The 16,881-nt window shown below is 48.8% G+C and overlaps 1 long non-coding RNA gene across 1 annotated transcript; it reads right to left on the bottom strand.

Annotated features, from left to right (window-relative positions):
- Nucleotides 1–7,531: 7,531 nt before the first annotated feature.
- On the bottom strand, nt 7,532–15,662 carry LOC125753719 (uncharacterized). Its single transcript, XR_007406168.1, has 2 exons — nt 14,916–15,662; nt 7,532–8,005 (listed from the first exon to the last, which is right to left on the bottom strand). It is a non-coding gene; the product is annotated as an uncharacterized LOC125753719 (long non-coding RNA).
- Between the last annotated feature and the right edge of the window lie 1,219 nt (nt 15,663–16,881).

Here is a 16,881-nt window from a genome sequence, read left to right as displayed (position 1 = left end):
GAGCTACCAAGACCTGGAAGATCGTTTGTGTGATCATCCTGAGGCTCTACCGGTCACTTACTCCAACTGAACACTGGTTATGTGTCCAGCATTAGGCTAACTGGGTTATCTCAATTCATCTTCATCAAAATTCAGTAATGTGAGAACTGCCATATTTCCTCATGCCAGAGATGAAGAAAGGAGCTCAGAGCGGGCAAGTCATTTGGCCAAGATCACACAGCAAGTGGTAGGACTGGAACGGGGGCCAGGGAGGATGGAGTGTGCAGCCAGAACAAGAGAGTCTGTGCGTGCGTGTGTGTGTGTGTGTGTGTGTGTGTGTGACAGGGAGGTGGGAAATCCTTGGTGTAGCATTGAGCAGCAGGCCCTGGGCCCAGGCTGAGGGTTCCTTGTATAATCTCATTAATCCTCACAATCACCCTTTGAGGTAGGCACAGTTACCATCCCATTTTACCGCTGTGGGAATTGACATTCTGAGAGAGATCAGAAAGGACTTGCCTGAGGTCACGTTACAGGTACCCATCAGACCCAAAACTAACCTTCTCTCTGGGACCCCAAACCCCTTGCAGCAGAGTGAGGTGCATCAGCTCTAACCATCTGTCTCCCTCGGCCTCTCCAGGGGGACAAGGGCACTTTCTGGGGCACAGGAGTCATGGGTCTCTAACTAGGAGTCAGCAGCCAGACATGAAAGGCAGAGCCAAATGATTTTATTGGAGAACTGTCTGTACCAGGCTCCAAGCCAAGTACTTGTACACCTTATCTGAATATCCACAACATCCTAGCTTTATAGACCAAAGCTCAGAGAAGTTAAGGGATTTACCTGAGGTCACACATCTAATTGGTGCCAGAACCGGATTTCAAGCTGGATTTGTCAGCTCTTAACCCTTCCCTGGGTTTGAATCAGTCTTTTTCCTGGGAGTGAGTTTCTGATCCAAGCAGGGTGGGAAGAAGTTAGGGTGACCAACTGTCTCAGTATCTTAGGACTGTCCCAGTTTTTGCGCTGGAAGTTCCCACATCCCAGATAACTCCTCAGTTCTGGGCAACCAGGATAGTTGTTCAGTCTGGGAGAGTTTTGGACCCACCAGCTCCCTGGAGCCAGTGTCTGCACCCTCCTAAAGATCTTGGCAGCAAGAAATAAGCACATCTTTGAAGCCTTTGATTCATATGGAGAGAACTAAGAGAAAGAAAGAAGAAAGAAAGAAAGAAAGAAAGAAAGAAAGAAAGAAAGAAAGAAAGGGAATAGCTAAGATATTATTGATCCCAAATTCATGAGATAATCTCCCCCCCACCCACACTTTTGATAAATCAAAGAGAGATGTCACTTAGTGCAATATGATAATATCTTGGGTTTGTGGAACCCCATAATTTTATTTCTTTGGACTCTTAATGGCCTATAAATGCCAATAATAATATATGTCATCAAATTATTTATTATTAATATTGGAACTTCTAAGCCCTTAGGGATCCAAGGAGAATAAATCTGGCAAAGAGTAGATGCCAAGAATATAAATTGCTCCATTAGCATTTACTATCTGCCTGGTTCATTTTAAGAACATTAGAATTATTAACTCATTTATTAACATAATTAATATTTTAACAATGAGTAGTTGCTTGGCACTCTGTGCTCAGCTCTGTGCCATATGGGAACATTTGCTTTCCTGAGAAGGCGACCAAAACACAGAGAAGCTGAGCGACCAGCCTGGGTCACCCAGCCAGGCAGCCATAGAGGCAGGTTGCAAACCCAGGTCAGTCGGACACCAAGGGCTGGTGCTTGCAGCCTCCAGACATTCAGAGCTATTCCAGATGGCCACCTCAGCCTTGGGACGGAGGTCTTTCCACGGTTGAAAATGGATGAAGTCTTCAAGGGGCTCTCCTGCTTACAGCCTGCAGGAGCCAGTATGCTCTTGCCACACCTGGGCAGCAGAGGGTGCCATGGTGCAAAGTTTGGTCTTAACTGGTCAGGACATTCCCTGCTGCTGGAGGGCTGGAGGCACCCATAGTTGGGCCAGAGACTACAGGTGAAAGCCAGGGCAAAGGTCATGGCTGTCCCCTGGGAGAAATTCAGTGGAACTACCTGTTTCTCTCTGTTATGGGATGAATTGTAACCTCTACATGATATGTTGAAGTCCTAACCCCCAGTTCCCTATGACTGATCTTATTTGGAAATAGGGTCTTTGTACATGTAATCAAGTTTAGATGAAGTCATTAGGGTGGGTCCTAATCCAATACGGCCGGCCGGTGTCATAAGAAGTGGCGATGTCCTGTGTAGATGCAGGCACACAGACACAACGCCACGTGAAGATGGGCAAAGGTCGGCATGATGCAGTAACAAGCCAAGGAATGCCAAGGGCCGACAATGACCTCCAGAAGCCAAGAAGAGGCAGTGAAGGATTCTACCCAGAGTCTCAGAGGGAACATGCCCCCGCTGACACCTTGATTTCAGACCTCCAGCCTGCAGAACTGTGAAAGAATAAATTTCTGTTGTTTTAAGCCATCCAGTTTGTGGCACTTTGTTACAGCAGCCCCAGGACACGAACGTATCCTCTGTGCCCAGTCCTAGCTCTGGGTCAGGTCTCTGTCCCTTGCCTGGACTCCCTTCCCCAGGCTTGCCCCTGTGACCCATCTGCAGCCAGAGGTCATCCTCTGCTCTGAGTCCTCCATAGTCTCCCTCACACTTGGGGAGAAGCCATGCAGCTACACACATCTGCTGCTTTGCACATGTTGTTCCCTCTACCATAAGGCCCCCTTCCCGTTACATGCCTAACATTGCTAAGTGACTTCAAACAAGGTCTTCCACCTCCTCTGGACATTCTGCCCTGAGAGCCCCACTCACAAGCTAGCTTAGGGCCTCTGGGCCCCCATCTCAGTTCTGCTCACCAAGGCCCACAACTGTGGATATGCTTGACTGTGAGGCTCTGACGGTATGCCCGTCTAGGACACGATCTTCATTTGTCCTGACCCAATCGATCTCTAGTGCCCAGGCCAGTGCTGGGCACACAGTCAGTTTTTAATAAATGTTTTCTTTTTTTTTTTTTAAGATTTTTAAAAAGATTTATTCATTCATGAGAGACACACAGAGAGAGGCAGAGACACAGGCAGAGGGAGAAGCAGGCTCCTCGCAGGGAGCCTGATGCAGGACTCAATCCCAGGACTCCGGGATCAAGCCCTGAGCCGAAAGCAGATGCTCAACCACTGAACCACCCAGGCGTCCCAGTTTTAAATAAATGTTAAGACAGGAAAGAAAGAAAGAAAGAAAGAAAGAAAGAAAGAAAGAAAGAAAGAAAGAAAGAAAGAAAGAAAGAAGAAAGAAAGAAAGAAAGAAAGAAAGAAAGAAAGAAAGAAAGAAAGAAAGAAAGAAAGAAAAAGGAGGGAGGGAGGAGGGAAGACAGGAGAGGCGCCCTGGATGGTATAGTCAGTTAAGTGTCCAACTCTTGATCTTGGCTCAGGTCATGATCTCAGGGTCGTGGGATGGAGCTTTGCATCAGGGTCCATGCTCTGTGAGGAATCTGCTTGGAATTCTCTGTCTCTCTCCCTCTGCCTCTCCCCATCTGCTCTCTCTAAAAAAAAAAAGACAGAGAGAAAGAGAGAGAGAGAAGAGAAGAAGAAGGAAGAGAGGAAACAGAAAAGGGAGTGTGAAAATAGGGCAGTAGGTATGGAGAAAGGCACTTCCACATAGGGGGCCTTTCAGAGCATATTTGCCTTAAGTGACCCAGCCCCCACCTTCCCAGGAAGGTAGCACATTGGCCAATGAACGCAAGTGCAAGAATGAGTTCACAAGGTGAAAAGTCACACATCCCTGGGATGGGATATGGGATACAGGATACATAAGCTCTGACAGGGGTGGGTAGAGGCAGGGAACCTGGGCAATGCTTGCTTGGGGAGTAGGCAGGCCCTGGGAAGGCTGGGGACAAGCCCGGGGTGCTAGAGAGCAGTAGAGAAACTAAGAAAGGACAGGTAGCCTTTGCCAACCTCCCTTGCCATCACATCTTTGGTAAGCTTTTATTTTTTAAGATTTTGTTTATTCATTCATAAGAGACATACAGAGAGAGGCAGAGACATAGCCAGAGGGAGAAACAGGCTCCCTGCAGGGAGCCCAATGCGGGACTCGATCTCAGGACCCCGGGATCACACCCTGAGCCAAATGTAGACACTCAACCACTGAGCCACCCAGGCGCACCTGGTAATCTCTTATCGAGCATCTTCTGTGTACAAAGCACCATGCTGGGTGCTCATCTGGGAATATAGAGAAATGAACCAGACTGTCAAGGAGCCTGAGGCAGGGACCTGGGAGAGGCTCACAACAGCTGGCAGATAGAAGAGTCAATGAGGTCTAGATAGGACTTCAGGGAGGGGGAACTCACCTGCCAGCAAATAAATCAGAAAAGGGAGAAGACCAGGCATTTGAAATAGGCCTTGAGTGAGGCAGATATTAGATGCAGGGTGATGATGCAAGGAAAGCCATTGTAGGGAGGGGAAACAGCCCATGAAAAAGCTGGTGGAGAGGCAAGGGGGAGTCAAACAGGTAAAATCAGCTCCAGAAGAACCCCAAATGCTCTGGCACTTCAGGCTAAGGGGTTTTCAATTTTTCTCGATGGCGGCAAGGAGCCAAGGGGGGTTTTAGAGCAGGGGCAAGGTGTCCTAGGAGGCAGGCTGCAGGAGGATGGGCCAGAGATGCTGGGGGTAGGAAACCAAGGGGAGGAGCTGGGAGGGCTGGGGGACCAGGGAAGGAGCAGGGGAGGGTGCCTGCGTTTGCCCCAGTGACTAAATCTCTAGTCTGTGGGTCTGTGGGGGTGCTGGGGAGGTCTGGTCCTGCAGGAGAGGCAGATCCACTCCAGTTACCCCCCAGGCAGGACCAAGGGAGGACCATTCCGGGGCTCAGCCAGGCCACCCAGGTGTGTGCTCTGCCTGGGGCTGGGCATGTGTGATTCAGTGACCTGAGCAAGCATCAGGCTCAGACAGTCCCGATTGTCCCTCAATTGCTGCACGGCCTCGGGCCTTCCACTGCCCTCTTCTAGGCTCTGTCAGGTGGAGAGGAAGAGTCTGGGCTCCCAGAACACGTGAAGCCTTTGGCCTCGAACCAGGAACGAAGCCCAACATGCGGTTCTTGATTACAGCCCAAGCTGCTGGTGCCCTGCCCGTATCCCCTCAACCTCACCACTCCCGAGGCCCTTCTCCAGCCTCCAGAGCCATGCGCCCAACGGGCCAGAAGTGCCTGCAGGACTGATGGCCCCCGGAGTGGCCCTGGACCGCAGACTGTGTGAAGCTGGTGTGTGAATCCTCTCCCTGGACAGCTGCCTCCCATCTTCCATCTCACTTCCCCACTCTCTCCTACTTGGGTTTTCTGGGATCACCTCTGGAATAAACTCCCTGCACTAGAGTCCTGGTCTCTGAGTCTGGCTCTGGATGAACCAGACTAAGACAAATACTTACTGTGTGCAAGGCCCCATACACACAGCATGATCTTGTTATCAGACCAAAAGGGGCCTGCTCCTTGGTGAGCTACAGGCAGAGACTAGGCTAGGTGACATTGCCTCTCAAAATTATTATTATTATTTTTTGGGCAGCCCCAGTGGCTCAGGGGTTTAGCGCCACCTTCGGCCCGGGGCCTGATCCTGGGAACCCGGGATCGAGTTCCACATCGGGCTCCCTGCATGGAGCCTGCTTCTCCCTCTGCCTGTGTCTCTGCCTCTCTCTCTGTGTGTCTCTCGTGAATAAGTAAATAAAATCTTTAAAAACTAATAAAAATAAAAAAAATAATAGTTATTTTTAAAAGATGTTTATTATTTATTCATGAGAGACACAGAGAGACAAGCAGAGACATAGACAGAGAGGGAAGCAGGCTCCACACAGGGAGCCCGACGTGGGACTCCATCCCAGGTCTCCAGGATCATCACATCCTCGGCTGAAGGCGGCACTAAACCACTAAGCCACCTGGGTTGCCCAATCAAAATTATTTTTATTTGCAGCAAATAGGAAGATCTCAGGGAATAATTTCCAAAGCTGTGCCTCCCTGAACAGGGGCAAACAGGCTCCTTTTATTAGGGCTTGGGATGAATAATCAGAGGGGGATTTTAACATTTATAATGAAGCTAACTGTTGGGAACTTTATAATTCACCTGCACAGGCAACCATCCTCGAGTGTTTCTTTTCCTGTCCCAGCACTTTGTTAGTTTCCAAAATATGAAATTGAGAGTTAGGCAGAAGCTTCTAGGAGTTTCCTGAATTCAGGGAGTCGGGGGTGGGGAGGGGATCGCCAGTGATGATCTTATGTATCCTTGCCTTTGGCTCTTTTTGCTTGTCCAGAGGGTATGGAGGCAGACTGTGGCCAGGAGTCCCCCCATCTCCCCTCACCTGAAGGCCAGATTATACACCCACCTGCTGCATCTGGACCTGAGAAGTCTCTCCTCACCCCAAAGCCAAATGCTCTAACAGCTGTATAAATCATGGACAGTTGCTCCTGACACACTGGGTGGTTCAGATCTGGGTTGTACAAATAAGGTCATGAGTTCAAGCCTCAATTTCCTCACCTGGCGAACGGGTATAATAACAGTATCATATTGGGATTAACTTAATGCTTAGCCCAGAGCCAAACATTCTCTTATGTCCTTGAAGACAAATATTAACAGCTCATTTGGAGGTGGGGGCCCCAGAGAAAGCTCTTTGAGCCCTCTTTTGGAGGCTGAGCAAACTGAGACCCAGAGAGAGAGAGGAAGTGACCCAATCGAGGCTACACTGGGGCTGCTGACTCCTTGTCCAGTGCTCTTTCCTCTGCTACATTCATCATTATTGAAGTTTGGCTTTGACCCACAGTCAGCAACTCTTGAGGCTGCCTGTGGAAGATCCCCTCTCAGGCTAGGTCAAGCTACCCTACACTTGGGCCTGGACAATGGGCTCTGAGCCAGATATGTCATTTGCCTCCCAACTCTGACGCTTGCTGGCTGTGTGATGACAGACAAATTGCTCAACCTCTCTGAGCCTCAGATTGCATGCAGCTTACCCTCCCACGAGACTTGGCTCTGAGGATGGAGATCAAGCATCTGAAAAGGGCTCCTGACTGCCGCTACAGGCCTGAGGGAAGAGTCTGGCATTTAACTCCCAAACTACATTTAATCCATGTTTAATCCTTTCCAAAGCTTTGGGCAACTGGCTTGGTATTCTCTCATTTCCCAGAAGGAGAAAGCTAACTGCCTGACTTGCTTCAAGCCCTGGCTCCTCTAGCCACTAGCAGGTCCTCTCCTAAGGGCAGGTGAGATCTACAGGCCTGAGGGTGGTTGGCCAATTCCCTGATGGAGGCCCTCTGACCTGGATCTTTCCCCACTCTGTCCTTTGTTCTGGGCCAGTATCCAAGATGCACTATCTGTCCTGCCCACCTCTCTTCTGAATATTACTGCCTCCTATTACAGCTTAAAGTGAGGATAGAGGGTGGAGTGGGAAAAGGTCAAGGGCAGAAAGAGGAGTGCATTAGGTATCTATTACTACCTCTGTATTTATTATAACAGATTACTCCAAAATATAGCTATTTAAAACAACTGTAAACATTTTTTAAAAAGATTTTATCTATCTACTCATAAGACACACACACACACAGACAGAGACATTGGCAAGAGGGAGAAGCAGGCTCCCTGCGAGGAGCCCAATGCAGGACTCGATCCCAGGATCCCAGGGTCACAACCTGAGCCAAAGGCAGACGCTCAACCACCCAGGCGCCCCTAAAACAACTATAAACATTTCTTATCTCCCAGTCTCTGGTCAGGAATTATGGAGTGATACAGTTGGCTTGTTTGGACTCAGGATCTCTCATGCAGTTACAGTTGAGATTTCAGCCAGGACTGCAGTCATCTGAAGGCTTGAGTAGGGCTGGAGGGTCTGCTTCCAAGCTGTCCTATGTGCCCAGCAAGTCAGTGCTGGCTGTTGGTAGGAGGTCTCCATTCCTCCTCTTCCGCAGGGAGCTCTCTAGATTGCTTGTGTCCTTACAACATGGCAGTTGGCTTTCCCAGAGCAAGTGATTCTAAAGAGCAAGGAAGAAGTGGCAACGCCATAATGACCAAGCCTTGTAAGTCATACCCCATCATTCCTGCAATATCCTCTTGATTACACAGATCAGCCCTTCTTGGTGTCAGAGGGGACTAAACAAAGGGGTGAAAACCAGGAGGTGTGGATCATTGGGGGCCATTTTTGAGGTGGCTGTTGCCAGGAGGAATAATAATTACTACTATCTTTTGAGCACTCATTCTGTGCCAGGCACTACGATAATCTGTATTTATCATTGCCTTGTTTTTCTTTTTCACAACACAGTGAGGTAGGCACTATTATCAGCTCCATTCTGCATTAGAGGAAACTGGTCAGAGAAGTTAAACCACGTGACTGAAGCCATTCAGGTAGCAAGTGGCCAAGCCAAGTCAGTCTGACTTTAAAGGCCAACAGTTAAACATCTACCCAGAGAAAAAACTTGGGGAAAAGGCTTTGCTCTTGAGATAAGTGTTGGAAACTGCCTGCACATACAGGAAACCGCTTTTCCATGGCCCTGAGAATGTGGCTGGAGTTCCCACACTCAGACTGCTTCTCAGTGGGCTAAGGCTGGAATCCATTTTGGCTGCTGTGAGGCAACCAATTTAAAATCATGTTGAGGGGCACCTGGGTGGCTCACTGGTTGAGCATCTGCCTTTGGCTCGAGTCATGATCCTGGGGTCCTGGGATTGAGTCCTGCATTGGGGTCCCCATAGGAAGCCTGCTTCTCCCACTGCCTATGTCTCTCCCTCTCTCTCTGTGTCTCTCATGAATAAATAAATAAAATCTTAAAAAAAAAAAAATGTTGATGGGAGCCTGGGTGGCTCAGTTGGTTAAGCATCTGCCTTTGGCTCAGGTCATAATCCTGGGGTTCTGGGATTGAGTCCTGTTTCAGACTCCTTGCTTCCCACCTCAGCCCTCCTGCTCATACTTTCTCTCTCTCTCAACTAAATAAGATCTTTAGAAAATAACCAACTAAATAAAGTGTTGATGATCACGCATACCCCAACTAGTGCAGAGTACACAGGAATTCATATGCCTGAATGGAGAGAGAGCACAGAATACTTAATAGGTGATGAACAGCTTTTGTAAATCTGTGAAGGCAACTTGCTTCTGAACGTGGTGTGTAGTTTATACAAGTTATGACACTTTCCCAGCTCAAAGCATCTGCTCGGACAGTTCTCTCCACCTGTTACAATGCCCCTCACACTGTCACCAAAGCAGAAAAGATTTCTACCTGGAGTCCTAAAGACCCAGTCTGATCCCATCTATGCCTCTTACTAGCTGGGGTGGAACCTGGGGCAGGCAACATCCTTCTGCTGGGCCTCAGTTTCCTTGCCTGTTCATGGGAAACTAGACTCTTCTGGCCATCTTGCAGAGTTGTCATGAGGCCTGTCTGAAGTCAATGCAGAGACCAGCTCTGGGGCCCTAAAAACTGAGGGAAACCACTCAGTTCTCAGTAGCCAGGAGCACTTAGCAGAATTGCTGTAGAAGCAGATGAGCAGTGGAGTGTGTTAGCTCGGAGGAACAATGCCCCAGGAGATCTGGGGAAAGGCCCGGGGAGCTGGGTGTGGCCTTGGGCAGAGGACTGCTGTTGCCAGCCTACTTGTTTATGACATCCATTGGGTGTTTTTCTGATTATAATATCAGGGCACGGTCATCATGGAAAAATCTGGAAAGTGTAGACAGAGGAAAGTACCATGAGAGTTATAGAAATTACCTGTAATCCCACCATATCATGAGGTTACTTTACATAACTTTTTAAAACACAAGTGAGCTCATACATGATAAACTGTTTTGTTTACTAATAATTTCAGGAACATTTCCCCAGGTCATTAAAAAATTTCTTCTTGAGGCGTCTGGGTGACTCAGTCAGTTAAACGTCTGCCTTCAGCTCAGGTCATGATCTGGGGTTCTGGAATCAAGCCCCACGTCAGGCTCTCTGCTCAGCTGGGAGCCTGCTTTTCCCTCTCCCTCTGTGATCCCTCTCCCTCTTGCTTCTCTCAAATAAATAAATAGAATATTTTTTAAAAAAATTTCTTCTTGTCTAGTGTAGTTGTAAGGCTGCAGAATGTTCCAGGGAAATGGTTCTATATGAATGACTTAAATATCCTCTTCCTGGCAGCCCTACTTTCTCAGTTGTTCAGAGCTAGTTCCATCTGCTCCATGAACCTCTTGAATTATAAATCTGAGGACTGAAGAGTGGTTGGCAGTGATGAAAAGCTCTATTGTTATTTTCTTTAACTTAATAACGTAAGGAATATCTGGACATATTATAAAAAAATCTAAACCTTATTGATAACATGGAAGCTTCCTGAGCCCCCCAAAGTGAACACTGTCACCAGTTTCTGTGTGTCTTGCAGATTTTTTTTTTCTTGCAGATTTTTTCAATGTAATTCCATGAATACACACAGAAAGAGATATATAAATATATAAATATGTAAAATATAAGCAATATAATAAAATAGAAATACCTAGAGCACATGATTTAATATATTGTACGAATTATTCTGCAACATGCTCTTTTCATTAGACAATATGTATGGCTTGCAGATTTGTCCAACTGAGGATGTTTTAATACACTTTGTCCTTTTATTTATTTTTTTAAAATTTTTATTTATTTATGATAGTCACAGAGAGAGAGAGGCAGAGACACAGGCAGAAGGAGAAGCAGGCTCCATGTACCAGGAGCCCGATGTGGGACTCGATCCCAGGTCTCCAGGATCGCGCCCTGGGCCAAAGGCAGGCACCAAACCGCTGCGCCACTCAGGGATCCCTCACTTTGTCCTTTTAAATGATTACCTGGTACAGGGTGGAGGGGCCAGCATTTAGTTAACCAAACCTAAGGAAGGATATCATAGGTTGTTTCCAATTTTTCATTATTACAAACTCCTCGATGTAGAAAACCTACATACTCCCCTTACACAAATATGTGAGCGTTTTTCTCAGGTGAATCTCAAGACATGGGACCACTGGGTCATGGGCATCCTTAATTGAGAGATAAGTAGCCTGCACTCTGATAGAGAAAGCAATGGATCAAAGTCACACAGCAGGTTGGTGACAGTGTGGAGATGTGATCTTTTGGATTATCCTCCTTATATATTTTAAGTCATTTACAGTCTGAACCACTAGTTCTCAAAGTCTTGGGGGGTCCCAAGACTCTTTCAAGGGCCCCTCAAGTTTTAAACAATTTTCATAATTACCCCTAGAAGTTATTTGCCTTTTTCACTCTCATCCTCTCATGAGTGTACGCTAGAGTTTTCCAGAGGCTATGTGATGTGTAATGACATCATTGCTCCAAATCTAAGGGAATGCATTGGGTTTCTTTGATCACTGGTGAACCTAGAATTTTTCTTCATGCTAATTGGCTATTTTAATGTTTTGTTTATTTACTGCTTTCTGGTATCCCTTACCCATTTTCTAGAAAAGGATTTTTCTTATTGATTCACAAATGCTCTTTACATATTAGGCACATTGGCCTTTTCTCTCATATTTGTGGCATTTTTTCCAGTTTGTAGTTTGCTGCTATCTTTGACTTTTGACTTTGTGTTATGTTGTTTCATTTGGGAAGCTTTTGCTTTGATTTTCCCATTGCTTTTATGCTTAAGTAGTTCATACCTAGCATAGGATATGATAGGTGTTTATCTCTGCTTTCTTCTACTTTGTTCTTGCAATGGCTTTATTCCTTTGTCTGTGGACTATTGCTATCTCAGAGCAGGTTGTGCAGGAACTGACACATTTGCCTTCCCATCCCCAGTTCTGGGGATGCTGGAGCCATAGGAGCAGATTGACTAGAAGCTCAGTCTCTAAGGAAAAGGAAGCCCAGGCCAGGGAAAGCCTCTCCTCAACTCTAGGTTCCAGGGGATACTAGTCTGAGTCCCTACTAAGGTGGCTGATGGGCCAACCCCTGGACAGATGGAGGTAGGGTATTGGATCTGGAAGAGCAGGCCTGGGGGCAGGAACAGCTACATATGCTGAGCCCCCGCCCTAGACCTAGAGCCTTTTGGTTTCTTCCCCCAGGGCACCAGAAGCATGCCAGGGATAAGGAGCAGCATGCCACAGGACAGCCCTGGGTTTGGTCTCTCTGTCCTCTGTCGAGCCTCCCTGAGCCCCCAAAGGATCCCTTTCCTCCTCTCACAGACAACTTGAGCAGGAGCTTTCAAGTACACCAGCCCTGTCCAGTAGAGTTTGAGGTCACCTTGAATGACTTGATAGCAACCCCAAGGGCCTGACCTGGCCAAGGATGCCCAGAGGATGGGGAATGAGGGGTGATGACTATGGTCTAGTGCTCACCCACAGATCAAATACAGGGACAATGTGCCCAAGAGCTACTATCTGTGCAACCAGGTGAGGACACACTATGAGCACACAGTGACAGTGGCCCAAGACTCCTTCGTGCAGGTGGAGAACGAAATCCTGTTCCCAGCTGTGTGCTCAGGTAGGGATGGCGGCCACTCCACACCTGGGTGCAGCAGGGAGGAGCCTGGAGCACAGGCAGGTGGTCATTACTGGGGCCCTGTCCCCTACAGGTGGCAGTTCGCGTCAGATGGGGTGGATATCAGCTTTGGGGTTTTTCTAAAGACCAGGGTGTGTGAACAGGAGCAGGTGGGGGAGATGATGGAGGGGCTGCCTATCTAGTGCTACAGTGCTCACTTGGTACCTGAGGTCAGGAGGCTCGCCTGTCTTGAGGCTGGCATGTGTAAGTATTGTCAGGAAACAACTCCACTTAGAGCTGGGGGGACTGGGGGCAGGAGTGTGCATCCAGGTTTTGGCAGGTAGGGCTTCCTGGCTCCAGTAGGCAGAGTGTATAGCTGGCTTCGGGCTCTCAGGCATGACAGTGGCTCCCTGGTCTGGGTTCTGGCACAAAGATTTACACCATGGAGGGTGAGGTCCTGAGTGGGTCACCCTGTCTGAATGTCAGTCCCTCAACGCAGATGTCCTGAGGTTCAACAACATCTAAGGCCTGGTTCATTCCAAACACATCAGCTACACTGTAGAGGTGCTACTCACAGACCAAACCTTTGTGGAGAAGATGGAGAGATTCGAGGCAAGCCTTGTGGCTCCCCTGGCCTCCTTTTTGATCTCTGGGTCCACGATGAATTCCTAGGCTTCCCTGGCCAGACTCCCTCCAGCCTCCTACGGGATGGGCATCCTACAATAGCCGCTCCCAGCCCATCTGTCACACTGTGTCTGCATCTTAGGAACTGCTGGGACTGTTTCCCAGTGGTGGCCAGACAGCCTCAGCAAAGCAACCAAAACATGAAAAAATGAAGTCAATGAGCCCTGGGAGCCCATTTTTAAGGGCTCACCATGCACTCCTTTTCAACCATTTATTCCAGAATTTGGATAGCAAGTGTATTCACCTGATTCCCAAATCCATTAGCTGGTTCCTATCATCCTCCATGATTCTACCATGTTATCGTGCACAGATGGCACCAAGGTGTTGGGGCCAGTGGGTAGGGGGAGGTTAGCTGGAGAAGTGCCACATGGGCTGCAGCCCAGTGGGGCGGGGAGGGCACTAGGGAGACAAGTCAAGGGTAGAAGGATTTCCCTGCCTTGGCCTCTTGGCCCATGATCTACCATAGCCCACCCACCACCCCATCCATTTCTAGCAACTGTCCTCACTACAGTCTTCTTGGGACATGGGCTGAAGGCCAGAGCTGTTGACCAGATAGTGGACAAGTCCACAGCTGTCCCCATCTGCCTCCTCTCCTCCTGCCCCCCACCCCTGCTCGCTCAAAGCGTCCACTCTGGGTTCACCCTCCCCTACCCCAAATCGCTATCTTTGCTCAAGCTGTCCCCTCACCTTGAAGGCCCACCTTTCTTCCCTCTGTATAGAGTTTCTCTCCAGTGGGCAGTGGTGAGTCGGAACGAGGGCATGTACTTGGTGTAGAATTTACACAATCCTGGGAGCTTTGACAAACGCATACAATCCTCTGACCACTGCTACAATCAGGACACATAGCACCTTTATCACCCCCAAAATTCCCTCCTGCTGTCCCTTTGTCATCAACCCCTCCCCCACCCTGGCCCTGACAACCATCGATCTGTTCTCTAACCCTGCTGTTGACTTTTCCAAAATGCCATGTACGTGGAATTATATGGTATGTGGCCTTTTGGATCTGGCTTTCTGCACTTGGCATAATGCCTCTGAGGTCATCTGTGCTGTTCCGTGTGTCACTGGGTTGGCTCCTTTCTGTGGCTCAGTAGTGTTCCACTGTGTGGATGTGCCACATAGTTTATCTGTTAGCTGCCTTGCTTCCAGTTTGGGGCAATTACTAATAAAACTGTTATATGCATTCGTGTACAGTTTTTTTAAAAGATTTTATTTATTTATTCATGAAAGACACACAGAGAGAGAGAGAGGCAGAGACAGAAGCAGGCTCCATGCAGGGAGCCCGACATGGGGCTCCATCCAGGGTCTCTAGGATCACGCCTTGGGCTGAAGGCAGCGCTAAACCGCTGAGCCACCCGGGCTGCCCCGTGTACAGGTTTTTGTGTGATCCTGTTGTCATTTCTCCAGGATAAATACCCAGAGGTGGGATCACTGCTGAGCCATATGGGAAGGGTATGTTTAATGTTGTAGGAAGCTGGCAAACTGTTTTGCATCGCTTTGCATTCCCATCAGAGCATTTGAGAGCTCCATTTGCTCCCCGTCCTTGCCTCTGTATCCTCGGTTATTCTGCTGTTAGCCACTCTAATAGGTATGTGGTTTTATTTATGTGGTTTTAATTTACATTTAATTTACATCACTAATGACCTGCGATGTTGAGAGTCTTTTCACAAACAGGGCATAATCTGTGGGATACCCAAGTTCAAGTCCTGTTTCTGGCACTTACTGTGTGACCTTGACCAGATCTCTCTGAGGCTCTGTTTCCTCCTTGGCAAATGGGGAAAATAACAGAACCTACCTTAGGGTGGTTGCTCTGAGGAGAAATGAGATCCACAGGCACACAGTGAGCATGGCAGGCAAGAACAGCTGCTCAGGGGTGCTGATAACAAGTGCTGGCGCCGACCAGAGACCCATCGGCACGTGTCCCCCAGGCTTTGCCTGGGCTGCTTCATCTCACCTGCTCGGCTTGCCCTGGATGCCCCAGAGGCCCTTCTGTCATTTACCCCAGCTCTAATCTCCCAGTGCACTCTGGGTCTGGTGTCCTCCCCATTGCCTTCCCCCAGTTGGCTGCTGGCCCATCCTAACATGGCCAGTCCTGTCCCTGATCTCTTGCACGTAGGCCTCAGTGACCCCCTCAGGTCTGCCCTTGAATTTGACCTTCCCACTTACTGTGTTTCTGGACTTTGTTCTCTTAATTCAGCCAATAGCTCAAAACACCTGCTGTCCTCAGGCCATTAGTGAACTGTCCCCCATTTCATCCTGCAGGGACCCCTTGGCCAGATCCAGGGCATGTGTCATATGCTCTCGGTGGCCCTGCTCCAGCCTATGCTAGTTTAGTGCCTCTTGGCTTCCCCTGCCATCAGCTCATGAACTTACACATCTTTTCATGGAGTCTTTCCTCGGGGTGGTGAGTGTCCCTCCAGACTTGGGGGAGTCATCCACAGTAAATGGCCTTGCATCCATCCCACTTCAAGAAACATCACAGAGCAGTAATGCAGACTGCAGCTGTCTACTTGGCCCTGGGTGCCAGGTGCTAGGCCTGCAAACTATCTCTGGCTCTTAAAATATCCCCCATTCTGAGGGTCAGCGTAACCTTGGCCACACAACAGTGATTCTGGCAGCAGAGCAAGAAGTCCTTTGTGATGTCCCTCCCTGTTGCCTTAGTCAGGCCCACGATTGTCCACTCACTTCCATGCTCTGGGGCACCACCACCCTGCAGTCATATCAGAGCTGCTAGTGTGCCATAGGGGCAGAGGAGGGAAAGGGAAGCCTGGAGGTCCCCGCTCTGGGAGCACAGATGGCCCTTGGCCCAGAGCTGGGTGGACTCTGATGCTTACATAGCTGAGGAGCTGGCAGGACATACAGGAGCTCCTGACATTTCCCATCCAGTGTCCCCCAACAAGCTCCAGCACTGATCCAGCGCATAGCTTGGAGCAGGTGCATAGTAAATGAATGAATGATGCCAAATTCCTCTTCTGCTGTGTGTAGGGCTCTGATGAATTTCCAGGGTGCTCTGCTAAGAGGCTCGTCCTGTGCCACAACTCCAGAACCTCCTGTCTGACCCACAGTCTCCTGGGCTTGGGTTTCAGGCTGGCAGCCAAATGCAGCCTCTGTGAGGAGCCCCTCATGTCCTGCAACCTGGTAGCAGGTCTTTTTTTATATTTATTTGCATTTTTTTCTTAAAAATTTATTTATTCATGAGAGACACCAAACAATAGACAGAGACAGAGAGAGGCAGAGACACAGGCAGAGGGAAAAGCAGGCTCCACGTAGGGAGCCTGACGCAGGACTCGATCCTGGGACTCCAGGATCGTGCCCTGGGCCAAAGGCAGGTGCTAAACTGCTGAGCCACCCAGGGATCCCATGTCCTGCAACCTGAACCCAACAAGCAAAAGATCTGAGACCAGCCTTATTCAGTTCTCATTCTACAGCTCCTGCCTCTTCTAATGGGTCCCTACTCAGCCTTTTGTCTCTCTTTCCTCTCCTCGCCCCTGCCCTACACCTGGGCTTAACCTTGTATCCCGAAGACCCTTTCTTCCTGTCTCTCTGTGCCTCCTCACTGAATGTGTCCTGTCCAGAGGAGCTGGACTCACAGGATCTGTGTGGACATCTGGGACATCTGGGGTGGGGGGCGGCTAGGATTCCAGAGTCCTGGGCTCTTTGTCTGTGCTTCTGCCTTTGAGAAAAAATAAAACCTGTGTTTCTTAAAAGTTAAACATAGAATTGCCATATGACCCAGCAGTTCCACTTCTAGGTAGATACCC

This window comes from Canis lupus, chromosome 26 (assembly GCF_003254725.2).
Source record: "Canis lupus dingo isolate Sandy chromosome 26, ASM325472v2, whole genome shotgun sequence".
In the NCBI taxonomy this organism is placed as follows: domain Eukaryota; kingdom Metazoa; phylum Chordata; class Mammalia; order Carnivora; family Canidae; genus Canis; species Canis lupus.
The sequence above is the reverse complement of the archived record's forward strand: the minus strand, read 5'-3'. Positions and strand labels throughout refer to the sequence as shown.